Source organism: Otolemur garnettii, unplaced genomic scaffold (assembly GCF_000181295.1).
Source record: "Otolemur garnettii isolate 467f Iridium unplaced genomic scaffold, OtoGar3 scaffold00104, whole genome shotgun sequence".
NCBI lineage: Eukaryota > Metazoa > Chordata > Mammalia > Primates > Galagidae > Otolemur > Otolemur garnettii.
Genome location: NW_003852499.1, coordinates 6,069,080 through 6,080,351, shown reverse-complemented (window position 1 = coordinate 6,080,351; position 11,272 = coordinate 6,069,080). Strand labels below are relative to the sequence as shown.

Sequence of the window (11,272 nt, the reverse complement as noted above, 5' to 3'; positions counted from 1 at the left end):
AAAAAAAAAAAAAAAAAAAATTAGTGATTCAGGGCCAGGTGCTCATGCCTATAATCCTGGTACTCTGGGAGGCCAAGGTGGGTGGATTGCCTGAGCTCACAGGTTCAAGACCAGCCTGAGCTAATGGGTTTAAGACCAGCCTAAGCTACAGCATCTCTAAAAATAGCTGGGTGTTATGACGGGTGCCTATAGTCCCAGCTACTTGGGAGGCTGAGGCAAGAAAATCCCTTGAGCCCTGAAGTTTAAAGTTGCTGTGAGCTATGACACCACAGTACTCTACCAAGGACAACAAAGTGAGACTCTGTCTCAAAAAAAAAAAATTAGTGACTCCTTGAAAATCATCAGCAGCTCTGCATATATAAGCAGACAATCTGTATTTGATGAACTTAAGAATTTACATCAAAAAAATAATAATTACTTTAACATCTCCTTTCTGAAGCCTATACATGTGTGGCAACTTAGTGGCCGGCCTAAAGGCAGCATCCTTAGACTATTTACAAGAGACCTTCACAAGCGCTACAAGTGCCCACCTGTTTACTCCAGCCACAGCTTTTCTCCAGAACCCCCACTTCCTTCCCCCTTATCATCACACTGCAGTCCCATAAGCTGCCTGCCTGTCCCTCTTGTCCACACACCTCCCCTGGGCTCACCCAGAGGCTGCTCCACCCACCAGGCACCCTGGGCTGCTGCTTCCCCTGTTGCCCTCTGGAAGGTCCTAATTAGCCCCTCCAACCTGCACTCTCACCAACTCTGCACTGGACCCCTGCCAGTCCCCTTGGCACACGGAGGTGTCTATGATCACCTGTTCACCTATCTCACCCCAAACACACTGTGGACCCTGTGGGGTTAGTGTTTATTTAACTCACTGTGGTGGTTCAAAGTAAACACTTAACAACGGTCTGGTCTCCAAAAGCATGTGCACATATTCCTAAGTATTTACTTTCAATTTTACTGATATAAAAGATGCATAGTGCACAATGTCAAAAATATATACCATATCATAGTAATAAAAATATAATACATAGTAATACTAAGTATATAGGACATAGTATATAAAGTACATAGTAATATTAATAAAATTTTCCCTTTTTTTTTTTAATTTCCCCTTGGCCACTTGTTTTTCCAGAATGCTTTCATGGTCTTTTGTTTTTTTCTTCTTCTCATCTAACTCTTTCATCTGTAGCTAACGTATAGCTGGAACTGACAAATGAGGAAATGCTGGCTGCTATTTTCATTCACTTTAAGGAGGAAAGCAAAAGCCAAACAAGGAAGATAGAGGTCAAACCTGGTATGAACAACTTTTCTGCTGAATTGGACACTAGTTTTCAAACACCAGAAGAATACTGACTCAATTTTTGGGTACTATTCACAATGTAATGGCTGAAGTCACAAAACACTTTTAGTTTAAACTGCAATGCTAACATTTTTCTCTATCACTCTCTTAGACAATGAACAAAGCAATAAACCAAGCCCTGACTTGTAGTGTCTGCTGGAGTCCATGGAGTAAATGCTCCCACCATGGCTGACATCAAGCCCCAACATGACGTCTCTGGGTGCAAACACAGGTGGGAAGAAATGAGCCATGGTACATACTGTATGCTCTCTCCACCACTCAGACATGGGGCATGGGGAGCCGGCAACACTACAATAGCAAGTAAGGGATGAGTTTTAAGTATTTATTACCTTTGTCTTTACTATAATTTATTTAATTATAATGATGGCTGTATTTAACAACCAACTTGGAAAATTCCTTAAAAATGTAATGACAGGGTACCAGCTGGCTCTGGAAGGCCATGGTTCACGACTATATTCCCAGTGTTTAGGACATAAAAGATGCTCACCGTACTTTGTGGAAACAAAGTACAATCCTGCAGTTACCTCACACCTGAGGGTCTACTACTCCAAAGTCCTCTAACTGGGAATTTTCTTTCTTTGGGTGGGGGGACAGAATCTCACTATGTCGCCCTCGGTAGAGTACCGTGGCATCACAGCAACCTCAAACTCCTGGGCTTAAGCGAATCTCTTGCCTCAGCCTCCCAAGTAGCTGGGACTACAGGCTCCTGCCACAACACCTGGCTATTTTCTTGTTGCAGTTGTCATTGTTGTTTAGCTGACCTGGGTCGGTTCGAACCCGCCAACCCCAGTGTATGTGGCTGGCACCATAACCACTGTGCTACAGGCACAGAGCCTGGGAATTCTCAAAGCTAAAGAAAATAATACAATCTTCCATATAACACATTTAAATGGGGAAGGAGTCTTTTTAATACTTAGTATAAGCTCAAATATAAAATATCTTCTTTGATAAATTCTCCCTGAGGTATTTTTTTCCACAAAAACACTTCAGTATCTGGGAGGTGAATTTTAAATCCTTCAACAGTCTGATTAAGTTTAGCACCCTGGGTGGCATTAGTCACAGGGTGTTCCTTGAAGCTCTTGAATCCCTGCCCCCCGGTCTGGGAAGAACAAAGCCCAAAAAGTACCTCAGGCCAGAGGGCTCCAGTGCTGGGAATGCACCCGCTCCTGGATCTCCTCTAGCTCAGGCAGGTCCTCCTCCTTGATTCTCTCTCTGTTGACAATGACACTGCCACCTTCTCTTCACTATCTCCCCTCTCCCAGTTCCCTGTGAGTCTTCCCTGCACTCCCCTAGGCTGCCTTTGGCCCTGAGCTTCCCAATATTCTTAATGCTGCCTGCTGTTGTCATTAATGTCTCCAGAACCCACGTCAGATGACCTGCCTGCGCATCTCTATCGGCTAGCATTCAGACAAGACCTTGCACATCACTATCTGCTATCCTCCAGACCAGACCACCTTCGGATTCGGCTGCAAAGCTGTCGCCTAAACCTTTGACAGACACCAGCATCTCAGTCCACTGCTCTAAGAATGCAGGGAGAGACACCACACGCATCAAGCAGGATTTGGTCGAACTTTACCTTCCACAGATTGGAATCTAAATAGAAGGGAGAAGAAATATTTCATTTTCCCAAGCACAAAATTAAAGCTGAATTTGCTTCTTCAGATTCTGCATGATGCTATCCACCCCCAGAAGGCAGCACATGGGACTCCTCCTTCTCTTCACCCTTCTAAGGCAGTACCTGCCCAAGACCCCCCTCTATGCCTATGGGGGTCATGTCCCTTTCCCATCTCTGATCACTGCTCCATCCTTATCACCCTCAGGTGGACACCACTCCCAACTGCTTGCTATGCCCTTCCTGGCCATTGGCCATCCTCCCCAGGCACTTCTACATTGTGTCACTTTCTTACTGAAGAACCCTATCTCAGGGCTCCCTATCAGATCCTAAGAGAATATTTTTATTCCTATGAAACAGACACTGATGGAATTAGGAATCACAGGGAACACTGTCTTTTAGCTTACTCACAAATGGTTCTGGAAAAACAAAAGTCAAAAAACTACGAAACAGGGCCAGGCACAGTGGCTCAAGCCTGTAATCCTAGTGCTCTGGGAGGCAGAGGTGGGTGGGATGCCTGAGCTCACAGGTTCAAGACAGTCTGAGCCAGAGTGAGACCTCGTCTCTAACAATAGCCAGGTGTTGTAGGGGGCACCTGTGGCCCCAGCTACTTGGAGGCTGAGGGTAGAGAATCACTTGAGCCCAAGAGTTTGAGGTTGCTGCGACCTATAATGCCACGGCACTCTACTGAGGGCAACAGAGTGCGACTGTCTCCAAAAAACAACCTATGAAACAGTAAATGGGGCAAAATGCAAACCACTGGTGACTCCAGGTGAAAAGTAAACAAGAATACTTTGCACTATTCTCATACTTTTCTGGAATTATACCAAAATAAAGCTACACCCCTCCCCCCCCAAATAAGAAAAATCCAAACCCTCACCTTAGCATCAAACTCCAACAATGAATAGCCCTTCTTATTAATCACTCCAGCCAGGCTGGTCTGTGATGGCTATATCTCTGACACCTTGTTTTCTGTCCCCCTGCAAGACTCAGGATTTCCCCTGCCCCTCCCGTCAACACACTTCCTTCACTGCCCCGAGAACCAGTTCCTGACTCACTTCTTCCAGGCGTATAAGGAAAGAAAGGAACTAACGTTCACTGACCATCTGCTATCAGGCAGGAATTATGCTCAGCGCTTACTGTACATTATCTCATCTAATTCTGCGAACACTTCTGGAAGGGAAGTATTAGCCTGAGACTAAGAGAGATTAAGACACTGGTCCAAAATTACCCAGCCACTAAGTACAGAGTTGGAAAGGAGATGCAGGTAGCCTCTGCCATCCACAGCGCTGACCCGCACCTCAGGGTTCCCTGACGTCTTACCAGATGACACACACAGATTACTCGATGTACACAGCATGTTCTGCACCAGGTCCTATTCTAAATTCAAGGGGTCTGTGAGAGAACAAGACAGATCCAGTTTCTGACCTCATAAATCTCCCATTTTAGCAAGAGGAAACAGACAATAAAAGATGTATTTATCACACAGTTATATAGTACTTATTCCACACCAGATGTTAAGCATTTTATAAATATGAATTCATTTAGTCCTCATAAAGACTCATTTTTAATAGTTAAGTATTATTCTTACAAATAAGGAAACTAAGATCGAGGGGATTAAAAATCTTCCCTGGAGTCACACCAGTAGCAAGTGGGGAAGCTGAGACTTAACCCAGGCAGTTTGGCTCCAGCGCCCAGGTTCTGATACCTCTCAATAAGCATAAGCAAGTGACCTAGCATGGGTGAGTGCTCCGGAAAGATAGAAAAAAGAAATCGGGGTAAAATGATCAGAAACACTTGGGGGAAGGAGACATCCTGAAATTTTCAACTGGGTGGGATGAGAATTCAGAGGAGGTGACATCTGGGCAAAGACAAGCAGGGGCTAAGGGAGTTAACCACGCCAACCACGTTGTAGGGAGAGTGTTCCAGGGAGAGGGAAAGCCTGCAAAAGGCCCAGAGGCAGGGTCTGCCTAGAGTGTGGGAGAGACAGAGAAGCCTGGGCAGAGGAGGGGACATAACCACTGCCTTTGGTGCAGCAGAAAGCTCAGGTGCCATTAGGACCTGATCTTCCCTATCTTCCTGGTGGTCCATCAGCTGCTCTTATATTAATCTTCATTTCCAAAGTGAACCGTGAACTCGGAACAGAGCCTGTGGCCTCTACTCCCTTTGCATGTCCTTGGCACTGCTAAGTTGGTTTGCTGCATCTATCTTCCTTGCTTATGGATTCCACCAACTACAAGGTGCAGGAGGATGAACAGGTCCTGCCAGAGCAGCTTCTGACCCCTCTGCTCAGGGGTCCTCTGCACCAATGGTGGGCAGTAAGATCTGTCCGCATTAGGGCAACATCAGGAAGTACACGGTACATGTATCTTATTGCAAAGCACATCTGCCCTATTTTAGACTCAAATGTGACTCCAGTATCCCACTTCAAACTCGCTGGTAGCCAACATCCCTCTACCTGACATGGCACTACCACATCACTCTCTGGAGCAGAATCAAAGCTTTCTCATCTAGAATGGGACCCAGGGAGTGCAGAGGCAACTAGCATCTTCACCCTCCTTATGACAAAAACATCCCTCCCAGACCCTGCACAGAGTATCTTAACTCTGGGACTCCCGAAGTCCTGGATCACAAGAATGAGCTCCTAAGAGGTCAGTAACAACTGAACACAGTGAAGGGCCCTAATCACATCTACACAGGCTTAAGGCAAAGACTCAGCATTCAGTTAAGTTACAGAGAATCTAGCTAGATGCAAGTCACCCCACTTCACAACAAGGAAAGCACCTTCTCTCTACTCCTGTCTATCAAGTGCAGAATGTTCAGATTCATTCCCATAGTTCCCACTGACCTCTGCAAGTGACTCATAGGAATTAAGGAATATGCATCAGACACTTCTCTATTCCCAATTTCAGTCTTTTACAGTAGAAAAATCCATTTTGGCCCTAAGTCAGAAATGTAGGATACTTTTTTCCTCACATTTTATTTGTAAAATAAATTACTCTAATTTAATTCCACTTTTTATTTTCCAAAGGCAGTCTAGAAAAACATCCTCCCTTATAGAAGAATCATCTTCCATAGGCTGAGATGACGTAGAGAGAGGAAAAGCTAGGAGAGGGAACATGTTTGTAATGATAACTGAGATCTCAGGTGCTACTATTACATTTAGGAGATGAATCTCTCAAGGAGGTGGCAGAGAATTAGCAGGAACTACGTGAAGAAAAACATTGTCGAAGCAGGTGGACTGCTTGAGCTCAAGAGTTTAAGACCAGCCAGAGCAAGAGCAAGATTCCCACTTCTAAAGACAGCCGAGTATTGTGGCAGGAGCCTACAGTCCCAGCTACTTGGGAGGCTGAGGCAAGAGAATCACTTAAGCTCAAGAGTTTGAGGTTGCTGTGAGCTGTGACACCACAGCACTCTACCAAGGGCAAAAAAGTGAGACTCTGCCTCAAACAAAAATTTTAAAAAAGAAAAACACAGTCCCTACTCTCGGAAGCTCAAGATAACAAGTGACCCTTTAGCCATGGGACTGCTCTCCTTTTACGCAATTGGGGGGGGGAGGGGCCTTCTGCCCCACTGAGAAGCCCCAGCAGCTATGGGGCTGCCTGGAGTGTGGGACCCAGAGACAGGCAAGCCCCTACCACCTGTGATATAACATCTGTCACACCACAATTCACACATGGCAGGTAAGCTGTGCTAGTTTCAGAGACAATTAGATAAAGGTACGGCATCAACACTTAAGTTTCCTGCCCCACTGAGAAGCCCCAGCAGCTATGAGGCTGCCTAGAGTGTGGGACCCAGAGACAGGCAAGCCCCTACCACCTGTGATATAACATCTGTCACACCACAATTCACACATGGCAGGTAAGCTGTGCTAGCTTCAGAGACAATTAGATAAAGGTACGGCATCAACACTTAAGTTTCCTGGTGCTGATCACTCTATGACTATGGCCTGAGAATATCCTTATTCTTGATAAATCCACACTGACTTATTTAGGGTTAAGGAACACAATGTCACTGACTTTTAAATTAGCCAGAAAAATATGCAGCAGGGACAATAAAATAAATGGCACAAAATATAAACAATAAAACCTACTGAATAAATCTAGGTACCAGGTGGCGGGGCTCCTAGGACGGCTCCTGCAACTTCACTGTAAAGTTGAAATTGTACCAAAATAAAGTTGCTCAAAAAAGGAGCTGCCTATGGCCAGCAAATGGTGGGCACACTGTCCCAGTAACAGTGGGCACCGCCTCCCACCTAATGAACCTGGGCACAAGGTAGCAAAGTCACTGGCACAGTGACACTCTCAGGGACACATCCAGAACAATTAGCAGTGCTGAGAGAAGTCGAGGAGCACCTAAGGCATCAGCTATCCTTGGGTTTTTCTCCACAATCAAGTCATATTCAAGCATTTGGCCAGCTTTACCAAAAGGGGGTTGGGAAGGCACCTAACCTGAAACTTTAATGTTATCTAGGGCTCTTCCTCTCCGTATCTCTTCTATCTAATCAGTGTCCTCTTTCCAAAATGTCTCTGGCATCATGTCCCTTCCTCCTCTATCTCTACTGCCAACAATTCTGTTCCAGTTCCTTGTCATGTCACAGCTGAGTTATTACCAATTGTTCAGGGGTGGGCAAACCACAACCCACAGGACAAATCCAACCTGCAAGCAAAATATCATCTTTACATTTTAAAATGGTTGAAGAAAAAAAGAAATCAGAATAAGACTATTTGTGACATGGAAAAATTATATGAAATTCAAATTTGGGGGCCATAATTATTATAACTTTACTGGGAAAATAGCCACACCCATCTGTTTCCATATTACCTGCAGCCGCTTTTACACTCAAACAGGAGCGTTGAAGAGTTGCATCAAAGAGACCGCTTAGCTCATAGAACCTAAAACATCTTTGGCTCTTTACAGAAAAAAGTTTGCTTACTCCTCCCACAGCTGATTTTGCTGACTCTCACCTCTCCTGCTTCTACCAGATTAAACAGCCTGAGATACTACTACCTCCACATTGGTGCTATGTTCAAACACCCTTGCTGGATTCCCCATTGCCTGTAGACTCCACTCCGTACCATAAACTGGTTTTTAACAAGAAAAGCACACATCGCTATGCCTTCATCCATGCTCCTCTGCCTCTGAGAAAACTCTCCTTGCCTTCAACTGCTAAGTTTCCCATTTCGAGGTTCTGGGAACATTTCCGGATTCCCTCTCCTCTGCTCCTCCAACACCCTATACTTACCTTCATCACAGCTTTTACCATGAGGCACTGAAATCATCTATTTGTGTGTCTGTCTCCCCAGCTACAGCAAGATTCCAGAGGGCAAGGAACACATCTTACTCATCCCCCATCACCCGACAGAACCTGGCACAGCTGTTCATAAACACTGAGCTCCACTCCAGCCCAGCCAGGCTGGCGGAATACATCTTGCTCACCCTCAGCTCTGAGCCTTGCTCACCACAACACCCTCATCTCACCTAGACAGTCCTGGGACACAGTTCAAGTCACATCTCCTGGTAGGCCCACAGAAATGAATACAGACTAGGGTTCAAGCCCCAGGTTGCTCCCACTCATGTCCCAAATGCCCTTGGACATGATGTTTCTGTCTTTGCATCCTCACGTGTAAGGCAGGGCTCACACAGTATTACCTAACCTGCAAGGCTTACAATCCATCTAAACTAGCACTTGGCCAAAGGTGACAGTACCTTCCTTGTTTTCCCCAAACTCCTAACTCACACTCTGTGCCACTTTGGTAGTTCATCCCCCTAATTCAGGGGTCCTCAAACTTTTTAAACAAGGGGCCAGTTCACTGTCCCTCAGACCGTTGGAGGGCCGGACTGCGGGCCCCAGGACCAATCAGCTGCTGAGCAGGACAGGCACTGGTGGCAAAAACACCCAGCAGGCCAGATAAATGTCCTAGGCGGGCCGTATGTAGCCCGCGGGCCACAGTTTAAGGACGCCTGCCCTAATTGTTCCATGTATTAGAATTGGATCTTTTGAAGCAGGTGGCTTTATCACGAGCAGAAGATAAGGTCATACACTTCTATGAACCTGTTCCCTACCCTAATACCCAGTGTAGTACAACACGTAAGAAAAAGGCCCAATAGACAAAAACTTAATTAATATGTTATTTTGGGAAGTTTCAAGAACTGCTAGCTAAAAGAAAAGAATGCAAAGCACCAGGGGCTAAGGCAGAGAGTAACGAGATAAAAAGCAGGCACTTGTGGGCATTGCTATATTGATTAGAAAGGCGGGCAGATGAAGGGAGCAGGCACTGGAAAGGAACAGGGGAGAAGGGACAGCCTTGGATGTGACTATTCACTCTCACCCATAGAAATACTGCAAAGAAACCTGCTTCTAAAGCACTGTATATCCTGCACCCATATACTCCCCTGAAAGCTGAACCCTGGATGAGAGGAAGCCCGAAGCCTCAGTATTCCACTCTAAGTTTCCTAAGCACTAGTCAATATGGCACTCCTAACACTTAGGGTGCTCACTGCAGGATACCATGTGCCTGGCAGGATATTAAATACTTACAGCCTTACAAAGTAAGCAGGACAGTTATGCCATTCATGGCACAGAAGGGGAAACTGAGCTCCAGGGAAGTTAAGGAATATCCCCAAGGTCACATATTCTAGTAACTGGCATAGTACAGTATGGTCTGGTTCCAAAGTCCATGCTCTTAACCACTACACATTTTGATTTCTGTAATGTGATTTAGCTCCACCATTTACCAGCTGAGAGATCTCAGGCAAGTCATCTAACTGAACAAGTTTCCCAACCTGTTAAATGTGCATCATATACCTAACTTTGTAAGTAAGATTGTTATGAGGAGATCATGCCTTAAAGTGTATTTACAAAGCAGACTCCTGATAAGTCAGTGCTCTTCCCACCTTTCCCATGTCCTAATACAAGTGAAGTTTTTCATCCAAATGACTTCCTTTAAGATCAGGAACAATCTACATGCCATTCTGGATGTTCCTGCCTACTGCCTATGCCTCAGCACTTGGACCTCATAAAAGCTTACAAAAATAGCCTGGAGACAAGCATGAAAGGAAAGCAACCGCATATGGAGCTGAGTGAGGCAGCATAGACAGAGATGGTCCAGACGGCTCCTGGTGTGCAAATGAATACTGCATGAGCAAAGGCTGGGCCAGCCAGGCCCTGCCAGGATGCGCCAGGACTGACAGCACCTACTTTTGTATGCCACACCAGCAGGCCCAGGCAACAGGCTTTGGGAGGCCTCACAGGCAGAGCCAGTAGCATCTGTGCCTCTGAGGCTGCAAATGCTTGTGTTGTAGGGGACAGACAGGTAAAAAGAAACAAAGAGGAGCAGGCAGTTAAAATGACAGGCAGTCATTCCCACTAATGGTCAGAGATCGGGCTCCCTGAAAAACTGTAACATTCATAAAGAAGGAATAATGTGGCAGTAAAATTCCTCTACTGTAAAGAATTCAATTTAAAACTAAGAAGTACAGCTACTACAGTATTTGGTGGGGGGGGGAGTAAGTCCACATTTTCACCCACCATTTGCTTAAAGCATAAGGGATACCTTTCAGCTGATGCACATTTCTCTGGGATCACTGGTCCTAGATAGAAAGAACTTTTCATTAACTGCATGTAAAAGCATTCTCAGTATTATTACTAAACTAAGTCAACTCGATAACCTAACAGGAAACAGAAGTCAAAAGATGTTTAACTCATTTCCAGGAGACGTAAGTAATTTCTATTTGAATGGACCTGATCAAAGTGATCCAAAGGTCTTGGAAAATAAAAGATTACAACTCAAACAAAAACTGTATCCCCCTAAGCATATCCAGCAGCAAGAAGTCCTATTAGACCTTTTTCCCCAGTACATCAGCTTCCACATACAGTACATGACAAAGAAATACTTAAGGAAAATGGAAGAATGAGGGTGCTACTTTCTTGGCCAACACCACCACAAGGCTCTGACTGGCTAGAAGGCCATGATAGATACAGTATTAGGAGCCCTAGAGCAACATGGTCACGCTAATGCCCAAAGCATCTAGGAGGCACCTACATGTCCAGTATAGACAGAGATGGTCCAGAAAGCTCTACTGGAACAATTGGGAAAGGGCACGGCCTACCACATACCCTCCAGAAAGGGTGGCCCCATTCATAGGCACACCTTTACCTCTTAGTGAGCAGTGAGTCGCCAGGCATGGACAATTATACCACACCCAACTAATTCACAGTGAGGATGGACCTAAGGGCAGCCAGGGATGGGAAGGTGACCCCTACCTTTCCTGAACCAAGGTCAATCCCACCAAATCTAAATGAT

The 11,272-nt window shown here is 45.4% G+C and overlaps 1 protein-coding gene and 1 long non-coding RNA gene across 5 annotated transcripts in view; one reads left to right on the top strand and one right to left on the bottom strand.

Annotated features, from left to right (window-relative positions):
- LOC111727395 overlaps positions 1-3,017 on the top strand; it is a 10,113-nt gene extending 7,096 nt beyond the window's left edge. The window contains exons 2-3 of the long non-coding RNA XR_002774956.1: positions 1,446-1,565; positions 2,714-3,017. This is a non-coding gene — a long non-coding RNA (uncharacterized LOC111727395). The remainder of the gene's footprint in view (positions 1-1,445; positions 1,566-2,713) is intronic.
- MICAL3 (microtubule associated monooxygenase, calponin and LIM domain containing 3) overlaps positions 1-11,272 on the bottom strand; it is a 201,239-nt gene that overhangs the window by 183,263 nt on the left and 6,704 nt on the right. The window lies entirely within an intron of this gene.